This window comes from Capra hircus, chromosome 19 (genome assembly GCF_001704415.2).
Source record: "Capra hircus breed San Clemente chromosome 19, ASM170441v1, whole genome shotgun sequence".
NCBI lineage: Eukaryota > Metazoa > Chordata > Mammalia > Artiodactyla > Bovidae > Capra > Capra hircus.
In genome coordinates, this window is record NC_030826.1 from 21,130,809 (window position 1) to 21,141,560 (window position 10,752).

At 50.1% G+C, this 10,752-nt stretch overlaps 1 protein-coding gene across 1 annotated transcript in view; it reads right to left on the reverse strand.

The window, feature by feature from the left end:
• Positions 1-9,040, reverse strand: part of SLC6A4 (solute carrier family 6 member 4) — a 32,953-nt gene extending 23,913 nt beyond the window's left edge. The window contains exon 1 of the mRNA XM_018064359.1: positions 8,623-9,040. The gene's annotated coding sequence lies outside the window, so the exon portion shown is untranslated. The remainder of the gene's footprint in view (positions 1-8,622) is intronic.

Here is a 10,752-nt window from a genome sequence, read left to right on the forward strand (position 1 = left end):
GCCCCAGAAGCCTTCGTGTGCATCTGGGATACATGCCATTTTCCCAGGCTGAGCAGGTGATGGGCTGTGGGTGGGTCACCCAGCTCCAGGGTGGGACCACGGCCTGACGCCCAGGACCCACCCCCGCCGCCCTGCGACTCTGCACACGAGGGACCACACGGGGGTGCAGCTGACAGGCCAAGACTTCCTCTTTACAGCCGTGCTTCCTCCCAGCCCAGGGGGTGGGCTTACTCACCCCACCTCCCCGCCCCTAGTGAAAAGAACTGTTTCCATTTCAACTTCTCCCCATCACATCTCCATTCCTTTTCCCACAAGCTCAGTCTCTGTAGCCAGGGGAACCAGTAACTGAACAAGCAGATAATTGTGGATGAGTCATGAAACCACCCAGCCCTCTGGAGATGCCCATGACCCTACCTGTCTGTTTGACCCCCCTCAGCGCATTCTAACCAGAAACACTACAGTAATTTTGTACTTTGACTTCACATGTCCAGATCAAAGTGAGTTCATCTCTCGGGACACTCACTTTCATTTTCCAAAAAAAAACCAAATACATGAAAACAACGCCCCCCTACCCCCCACCAAAACCAGCATGAATTATGGGTTTACCGCTAAGATAAGATTAATTATAGGTTACAGAGCCAAGTGGCAATTTGTACTCTCTATTCAGAGGGAGTCTAAAGTTCCCACGACACCAAGGATGATGGAACTTGCAGAGCCCTGTGACACGGTATAGGGTTATACTGTGCCTATAACATAGTAAGCACTAAACATATGTTTACTAAACACAGCAAACATATATGCCTATATATGTTCAGTCAACACTGAGCCTGGCCCGCTGCCACGGACTGGCCCTAATTCAGCAGACACATGCTGCCCGCCTACTATACCTAAGGTTCTTGCAGACAAGGCAGGCCTGGTCCTGCCTTCAAGGAGCCCACGGGAGCAGGCCAGAATCCGATCAGCACGTGGAACGAAGGAGAGGCCGCTGCTGCTTGGAGGTGCTGCCACCGATCTGCTGTAAACCGAGTTTTCTGCTGACTGGTTTCAGCGTGTTCAGATGCCTTGCGTTTCTAGCCTCGAGCTGTCCTTGGGTTTTAATGGTCTTCCTTTTGCTGCTATTGCTCGCACTGCTTCTGTCACGGGACCCTGGATTTTTGCTGCTTCCGGTTCATGTCTCCACAGTGCAAAACGAAGGTTTGTTTTTGTATCTGTTGAAGAGACTGTTGAGTTCTCTGAGGGGTGTGGTGTCTTAGGTCATAAGCCACTGGGACTCCTGCTCGCCTTTCAAACAATGTAGAAAGACTTCATGATCTGAACGGACCACGTAGAGAAAATCTTGTTTTTTGGATGTAAGGGATAGAAATGACTATCACAGTCATCTCCTTACCCAAAGAGTGCCTTGTAAGAGACAGTTTAATTTTTTGGAGAGGAATTAAACAGGCTACAATCCTTAGGGCCATCTCGGCCAGATACCATGAGAAAGGAAAAAGGGTCTCCATCCAGAACTTTCCCTGGGGAAGGATAGCCTCAAGCTTCCCTCCACACAGAGGGTAAAACTGAGAGGATTAGCCATTTGTGCTGGGGTTGAGATCACTCCAGAGGCTGGGCAAAACTATAATTAATTGTTTAATAAAAAAGAAATGGATCTGGCATGGATAGGTAGAAATAGCCCTCCTGCAGTGAACACGAACAGGAAAGCTAGACTAACCACCTTCCTGAGGTGTCATTTAACAGTCTGTGTCCACAACCCAGGGCTCTTCTGTCGCATAGATCTGCACAGGAATCCCAGACCTATCGCTGACTGGCTGTGTGACTTTGGGCAGGTTACTTAACCTCTCTGACCTTCCCTTTGTTCATGTGTGAAAACAGACCGTTAAAATTCCTGCTCCCTAAAGGCAACTGTGAGAATTAAATACAAGTATGACAAATGCTTAACTCGGTGTCTAGCACATGAGAAGCATAATTCAGGACAGTGAGTTGATGGCCACTCTGCCATCACACACACACAACCCATTCTGCGGTTCTACTTCTCACCCCAGGGAAGGAAGCTGGAGCCCACAAGGGTCAGTGATTCGTTGCCCGCAGCACAAGTGGGCCCCCTGAGCCAGAAGCTATGGACTCCATCCCCTTCCACGGGCCCTCACCTGTTCTTGCTTGTTCTTCTCAATCAGTGGCTTGGAGTCACTAGGAAACTTGTCAACGGGAGATTCCTGGACTACTTGCTCAGAGATTCTAATAAAGAGATCCATGTGGGTGCTGCATTGTGAGCAAGCACCTAGGTTATTAGGGGGCAAGTAGGCCACTGAGCATGCCCAGCGCATCCCCAACCCCGCCCCTTCACTGCCTCTAATCATCCCATGTTCTCCAGGCTTGGCTTAAGTTTCTCTCCACCTCCTCCTTGTAACCTCCTCTCACCGCCCCAGCCCAAGATGATCTCATCTGTCATTCCTCACTGATTATCAAGCATCATTTATTATCCTTTTGTGTCCAGTTTCTTTGCATCTCTGGGCCATGACTTATACATTTTGGCCTCAAATACCTGCTGACCAGGTGTGTGCACACTCCCAGCCCAGAGGGTCTCTGAGTTGATTTCGGGTTTCCTGGGCTCGGGCCATGCTGGCAGGTGTGAGGCTCAGGTGAGACTCCACTCTTTCTTCCTGGGTCCTATCCTCAGGGAGGTCTGTCCCTCCTCCCTCTTCCCTGCTCACCCATCAGGAAAATCTGCTGAGCATCTCCAGGGTGGAGAAAGGACCATCACAACAACAGTAATGAACTCTGGAACAGAAAAGACTGGCATGTCCAGGACTAAAGAGGAGCCCAGGTTGTGCTTTTAGACCTTGAGCAAGTACCAGTGGGCATGTCCATCAAAGGTTTGTGTTCCAAACACTCGTTTGTGAGTTGCTGGTTTGGAACTTGCACTGTATTTTCAACCCACAGAAAGAAATGTTGCAAATGGTGGTTAACCTCCTAAGCTAGTTTACAAAACCCTAGTTTAACCAAAAGATACGAAAACATCTAAAATGTAAGCTATAAAATACAGCATTGTTCAGTACAATAGAAGGAGATGGGAGGTGACAAACTCATGAGAAGTTGTTTAACATTCTTTCTGGTCCCTCAGGAAAACTAAATTTAAGGAGAGGAGAATAAGGAGGTAGAGACTCGTGTATAGAATCTGTGGAAGCGCCTTTACAGGTTGAGGTCACAGATCCTTTATTACATTTAACTACACAGCTTCCAACTTTTTGCAGAAAGCTTTCCTTCTGGGGCTGCCATCTGTGTTGGTGTGGACAAGGCCAGGAAAGAGACTTGGGAAACTCGAACATGTGACGTGTTCGATTAGGCAGAATGAGGAGTATCCCTTACACCTTCTAAATCCTCTTTTATTGTTACAAGGCGATTTATGCCATAAGTAGAAATCAAGCTTTCAAAAACACATGGGAGCATTTCCAAACACAAGAGTTTTCTTTTCCTTAAGACAGGTGTATTACTAAACTATTTTTGTGTGAAACAGTCAGGATTAGACACACAATGGAAGTCAAGGGGGAGAGAGAGAGAGAGAGAGAGAGAAAACCAGCCCCAGGGACAGAGTGTTATGAAACAAGGGCAGATTTACCTGTGGCAGCTGGTGGAAGAGATGAGGGGAGGAGAAAGAGGTTGGAAGTGGAATTAAATACAATGTGAGTGACGATGAGAGGAAGGGGGAACTAGGGCCATTTCTCTGGGTGGGGGTGGGGGATAGCTAAGTGAAGGGACAGATGGGGTTGGCAACAGAGTGGAGGGGGGAACGGGGGTGCCCTAGAGCCACAAGTTGTTTGTGATTTGGGTAATGTTGCTTGAAGGTGTCTGTGCTCCTACAAGTTCTGAAATGTGTTTTACAACGTGTCACACACATGGTTCGGGGACATTCATGAAGAATCAGTTCATGGTGACGCAGCATTGATCTGATTCTCAGATGCACTAAGATTAGGGCAAGAGGTTGTTTCTCATCCCTAGGCGTTGATGGTCTCAAAAATTAATGCTCTGAGCTAAAGTGGACATCACCGCGATGGTGGAGGAAATTTGAATATGGACTGTACATTCTATAAAAATATTTTATCAATGTAAACGTCTTTAGATGTGATAACAACGGGACTCTGGTTATGTAGGAGAATGTCCTTGTGCTTAGGAAACACAAGCTGAAGAATTCAGGGGTGGAAAAAAATGCATTTAATACACCTAAGTGACCAACCATTATAGCTTAGCCGAGCCGACCTAAAATGCACTCAGAATACTTACATTAGTCTACAGTTGGGCAAAATGATCTTACACAAGGCTTATTTTATAATAAAGTGCTGAACATCTCAAAAAAAGCATTCGGGGTGAAGTATTTGGATGTCTGCCAATTTTCACAGGTTCAACAACAAAATTATATATGTAGTATAATCATTTAATCATATTTTATACAGAAAGTATCAAATTATATGTGTTAAATATGTAAAAATTGGACATGTGTCTAATTAGAAAGAAAGTACAGGCACAAAAGTGCCAAAGTGTGGTGAATCTGGGTGAAGCTTCAGGGGACCATTTCTCCAACATTTCAGTTGAAATTTTTCAGTATAAAACACTGAGGGGAGAGAAAGAATCCTAGCCCTGGGATGGGCTGAAAAACTTCCAGTCAGTCAAAGCTCACTGCAGCCTGGAATAGCGAATCTCCTCTCTCCCCTTCCTGCCCTAGCTCCCTTCCTCTGAAACAAGGAAAAGAGCCAGCTAACTCAATTAGCCGTTAACACAACACACCCAATGGAGAGAAAAGTTCAGGAGACTTAAGTTTAAGGCCTGGACAGGTCCTCAGGGCTGTGGCGAACTTGAACAAGCCATGGAGGACTTGGAGCAGGTTGTCAACAAGTCCCCTTCCAACTCTGCCCTTCCCTGATTCTAGGGAATCCCTTAGAGGGGGGAAAAATGTTTATTTTCTTGCAGCAGCTTCCCTAGCAAAGTACAATTTTCTTTTTCTTTGAATATGCCCAGAAAGACCACACAACATAAGGAGGCAAAGGCCCAGTGACTGGCCCTCTCTCCCCGAGCCCACCTACCAGCCTCCAGCTCAGGGTTCACCCAAAGCTCACAAGCAGCTCTCCCAGATCCGCCACTGGCCTTGTCACACCCCCCACCTCTTCCCTTCCAACCTCAAATAATGACACAAAGAGCTGGACCTCAGGATCCCTGGAGACCTTCCCCGTGCCACTTGCCACACGTCAGTGCCTGGGGACCCTGGCCATCAAGCTGGCCCTGGGACACCGCCTTCCTGTCTCCATGTCGCTGGGGTTTCTCTCTCACTCTGTTTGGGGGGTCAATGGAGAGCCATTATGTCCTGGCTTTTAGGAAATTCTATGGCTTAAATACTACAGTCAGCTATCCCAGGCACCACTGGGGCTTCCCCGGCAGCTCAGATGGTTAAAAAAATAATAATAATAATCCACCTACAATGTGGGAGACCTGGGTTCGATCCCTGAGTTGGGAAGATCCCCTGGCGAAGGGAATGGTTTCCCACTCTAGTATGCTTGCCTGGAGGTATTCCATGGACAGAGAAGCCTGGCGGGCTACAGTCCACAGGGTAGCAAAAATGTGGCACAACCAGCAAGTCACACTTTCACTTTCAAGAGAAAGATAAGCTTCCCAGGGGGCTCCATCGGTAAAGAATCTGCCTGCAGTGCAGGAGACCTGGGTTTGACCTCTGAGTCAGAAGATCCCCTGCAGTAGGAAATGGCAACCCACGCTAGTATTCTTTCTCGGGAAACTCCACGGACAGAGGAGCCTGATGGGCTACAGTGGGGTGGCAAAGAGCACAATGGCTTAAATACCCACAGCTGAGTGCCCCTGGGCCAGCGCTGGGTTCCAGCAGAGCCGAAGAGAAAAGGAAAAATAAGGCAGCCAGACTACTTCGCACAGGTCTTATCTCCACTGGGCTTGTTACCCCGTTAGACACAGGGTGCGAAACACCTGGCTTGCGAAGATGTTGCTGATGTTCAGTAAATAAGCCTTCATCTTCCCAGGCACTGACAGCTGACAAGGATCAGGCAGGAGGGAACGCCTCCTCCACCGAGACTTGACTCGGATCATTTCTGCACGTGGGCCCAGGTCAGTCTGATGAGCTCTGCCAGGAAATGGTGGAGCGGGGAGCTGGGGACCTGTGCTGGCCGACAGTGGGTTTTGTGCCCACCCTAGAAAAGCAGGTCAGCCTCTGACCAGGGAAAGTCATTCATGCCAGAGTTCTTTAAAATGCTAGTTTCATCTATTTTCCACCTTTCCTTCCTAGAAAGATGGCAGTTTTCTTTCCTTAGGGTTCTACTTTGCCTAGTTAAGCCCAGAAGTGGATTCCCCACAGCAACAGAGGACCCTGCATCACTTACCCAAGAAAAGAGGAACAGGGGGCTTTATGAGACCTTGGGTTCCACTCCCAAGCCTGTCCTGTGGAACACCACCAAGCTCGGGGGCGTGTGTTGGGGGGAGGTGGGCGCATGTTGTTCCTCCTGTCCCACACACTAGGTGGAGGAGTTGCAAAGGGGATTCCAGGAGTCAGGGAACTCAGGCCCCTGTGGGTTGGACATGGCTCAACTGCAGGACTTAATTTGTGCGTGTCTGTGTGCAAAGCTTTGGCCTTAGAGTGAAAGCCGTGGGTCCCCAGAGGACCCTAATCTGACGGAAACATCCGGGCAGACTGTCCCGGCCCTCAGGCATTTTGCACCATCATTTAAACTCAAGTTTGCTTACAGCAGAGAAGCGAGGGTCACAGTCACAGAGCGAGCAGAGGGGGGTGGAGGGGACATGGAGATCAGTTATGCAGCACCCCCTCGCTGAGAGCTGAAACCTCGAGACCCAGAGGAGCTGACCTGTGACAGGGCATAATCAAGGTCTGAGGTCCCTTCTTAAACTGACAAAACAGGACTGTATAGTTTGCCCTTCGGCCGCCCAGTCATCTTTACTTAAAAAGTCAACTCATGATCATATCCTGTTGATTCATTAGGCCAAATTAAACTTCTTCAGGCAGCCCTGCCTTTGTTCTCTCAAATGATAGCATTTGCAGTGTATGAAGGAGATGAATGGTCACTCACTGGCTGAATGTCCGGCATCACTTGCGATTCTCTTTGGAGGGGGATATCTAGAATGTTTCTGCAAGCCCACTGTGAGAGACAACACACACAGCCAAGCACCTCCCTCCACGGTCACCCCAACCATTTGTGTCCCTTTGACATACCTCTCCGAGTATCATCAAAATGCTCAGAAAACTTTAAAAATTCAAGTTTGCTTAAAGCAGAGATGCGTTCTGAGGTTTTGCTGATTGCATTAAAACTGCAATGTTTTAAGTTTGAAACTTAAAACCCCCACCCCGCCACTCACCCCTAGTATAAATATTTTTAAGCAAGGAGAGTGAAAGCAATGGGTATCTGTGGTGGGGTCACACCCGAAATGTCCTAGATGGGTCACTTGAGTGTTGAGGGGACTTTTGATTAATTGTGAAGCAGTTTCAACCTGCTCCTATTCGGGTTCAGGGGAAAAAAAGTGAAAACCTGGGCCCCAAACAGCTTGCACAAACCTCTTAAGAACCTGCCTTCTCATCCAAGCTAGAAGCAGCCACCCCCACCTCAGTCTGCAGGCAGGAAAACTTCAACCTTTGAGCACCCGTGGCTTCACAGGAAAGCGAGTAACAGAGTAAAAGCTGTGCGTTTCTCTCCACTCCCCAGACCCAAACATCCACGTGCCCATGGTGCCCCCTCCACTTCAATAAGCAACAAATCCCAATGTTGCTTTATTAGACATTTTCTCCATGTCTAATGTGTGTTAAGGCAACACACATTAAATATTTGATCTCCTCTTACTATGATGAGAGCTAGCAGGCTCATAAATAATCCATTAACCTGGTTCATTTTTCTGAACAAAATTGATCATAAAAATACTAACACAGAAGCCTTTTTAAGGTCTGACTCTTAGAAATCCCATCCCTCTGAAATCTTTAGAACCCCAACTGGATAAAAAAAGTTATTACACAGAAGACCAAGGCAAAAAGAAATGTGCTTTTTAGTGTTCTTTAGCTCCAGAGAGCCTTTGAGAAAACAAATTTGAACGTACACATTTTTCAAGCAACTGAAGGGCACACATTTCAACCATGTAGAACAGCTCTCTGGAGTTGCGGGTTTCACATGAATTCTGAATGACTGAGCGTGCATCGGCTCTGCGAGTGAAAACCACCCAAGCGTACGAGACTCGTCCCACTTAAGTGTCATTCGGAGATTTCTCTAGATATTTGGGCATTGTGTCCAGAAGGGCTCTCCCCGCGGAGATGCCTGCACACAGCCCCCTGCACGCGATGGCGGTCAGCGAAGAGCAAACAGAAGCTCTGGGTTGGAAGTAAAGCAACTTTTGCCTCCAAGCTCAGGACCTTCCTGGGCAACTGGGGCGGCCCCCCAGGCCTCCGGGGAGGAAGGAGCGCTCCGAGCTTATCGAACGCCCGAGTCCCCTGGTCCGACTCCGTGCGCACCCGCCCTGCCCAAACGCCCCGCGCCCGCCTCCAGGAGTGGGGGCGCCTCGCGGGATGAAGTTTTGGAGAGAAGTGGGCTTGGAAAGCCTGGAGGAAAGCGGACCCACCTGACGGAGTCCGCGGAGGCTGGTCCGGGGCTTCGGAGCGGACGACCCTCGCGCCGTCGAGGCACCGGGGCGCCGCTGCCTGTTCCGGCGCTGGCGCGGCCGTTATTTGTACTCTCGGCCCCTCACATGGTCTGATCTCTAGATATCCGCCGCCAAAGAGCTCTTTAAGATTTTTTGCGTCACTTTGAGCAGCAGAAACTTTACGTTTCCCCGCTCTGCCTTCCTCCTGGGGATGGGGAGGGCTGCGGGGCTGGGTGGGCGGGCGTTCCAGAGAGTGGCGGCGGGGAGCGGGGAGGCGTGGACCGGGAGCCGGAGAGGGGGAAAGTGAAGGACCCCCCACTCGCACTACACACGCACACACACTCGCCCCGCTAGAGGACCAGAGCTCTGAGTAGAGAGGGAGCCTGCGGCGGGGAGGGGCGGGCAGCAGGCTGAGCGGAGCCAGAAGTCCTAACCCCTCGTGCTCTTTAAGCTCGCGGGGGAGGAGCTGCTCCACAGCCCACAGGTGTAGTTCCTCCCCCAGCCAATAGCTCCCGAAACTTTATGTGTAGGTTTCAGCTCGATATCACTTTCTCAGAACCATCTCTCTGGACCACGGACACCTCCCCTCACCCCCATCCCGAATCCGGCCCTATTTTTCTTCCTGGGACTTAGCCCCTGGCTCTCCGTCCGGCTTCACCGCTGGGACGTGAACCCAGCCAGGAAGAGCTCAGCTGAACTCTGGTCCAGAAGGACCAGAAGGAATTAATTCCTCGCTATCCCCGGTTCCTTCAATACAGCCCAGCCTAGTGGCGCAAGGTAAAAACTAGCAGAAGTGAATGAATGAATGAAGCACTCTCCCACCTTGTTGGCCAGCTACAGGGGAAAGCAGTATAACAGAGGGTGTGGGTGGCGATCTGGTAAACGCGTGTGCCTGTGGTGTTGGGCGAGGGGATGAATTGCTAACAATATTTTAATTATCTGAAGAAAACCAACAGGAGCCTATTGTGTTGAATCATGTCAATACATTACTTTGATACTTTAAAAAAACAAGTTTAAAAATAAACTTAATGTTAAATTATCTTTTACAGTAAAAATTAATTTTAATTATTTTAAAATTTTAATTATTTAATAATTTTATTTTTTACATTTGAAAAGAACAGATGCAGTACTTGCTCCGGGATGTCCCTGAGGCTGAGATGGGAGGGCAAGGGCTGACCCGCCTACTTCTTCCCAGAGGCCAGGGTCCCAGCCAAGTAGAAGGCAGAAAAGAAACCCCTTCCTCCCCGCTCCCCCCACCCGCCACTTGGACTGAACAGAACCCAGAAAACTGAGGGAGAATCCGGCTGAGTGGACCTGGAGTCTGCAGGGACGGGTTGAAACAACCTTCACTGGGCGTGGGCGGCGCCCCAACCTGGGAGGAATCAGTGTGAGATTCTGGCGCCACCTAGACGTCAGGGTGGGGATTGCAAGCAGAGCGGGGCTGGCGACTCCCGGGGAACTTTGGGCGTTTCATCCCTGGGTCATATCCTGGGATGAGAGGCCCACGTCAGGCAGCCCCTCCCTTCAGATGGACACTGTGTGTGACCACTGTGTGAACGAGTGTAACAAGTGTAAGGTGTGGTTCTGAGGAGGGCCTGGGAGGGGACTGGGACCCCAGCCCTTGGTTAAGCCTCTTGTCTCCACCCAGTCTGTCCTCCACGTTGGCTCAGGGTGACTTTTTAACACCATGCCAGAGTCTCACGAGCCTGTTGACCACTCATGACCTTCTTTCGAGACCTAATACCCGTTCTTGCCCAGTCCCACCCCCACCCAGCCCCTCTCGGAACTGTTTCCTTGGGTGCGGTGCTGACCTAGACCACGGGGCCTGGGCGAAGCCCCAGCTCTGACCCTGCACTGTCACACGAGGAAGTCCCTTCTTCTGGGCTGGCATGGCCTTTGGCTCCCTCGTGTGTAAAATAGGGATCACGAGGGTGGTGGGCACCCCCACGTGCCGGGCGGGAAGGGGCTAGTGTGTGCAGTAACACCAGTGCCCTCTCCGCCTGAGGGGCACTGCCCACCCACCCTCTCTCCTCCGCTGGACCGCCTGGGCCAGTCTTCTCCCCTCGTAGTCTCTGGCCAAGGAGCACGATCAGAAAGAGCCGCTGGGAT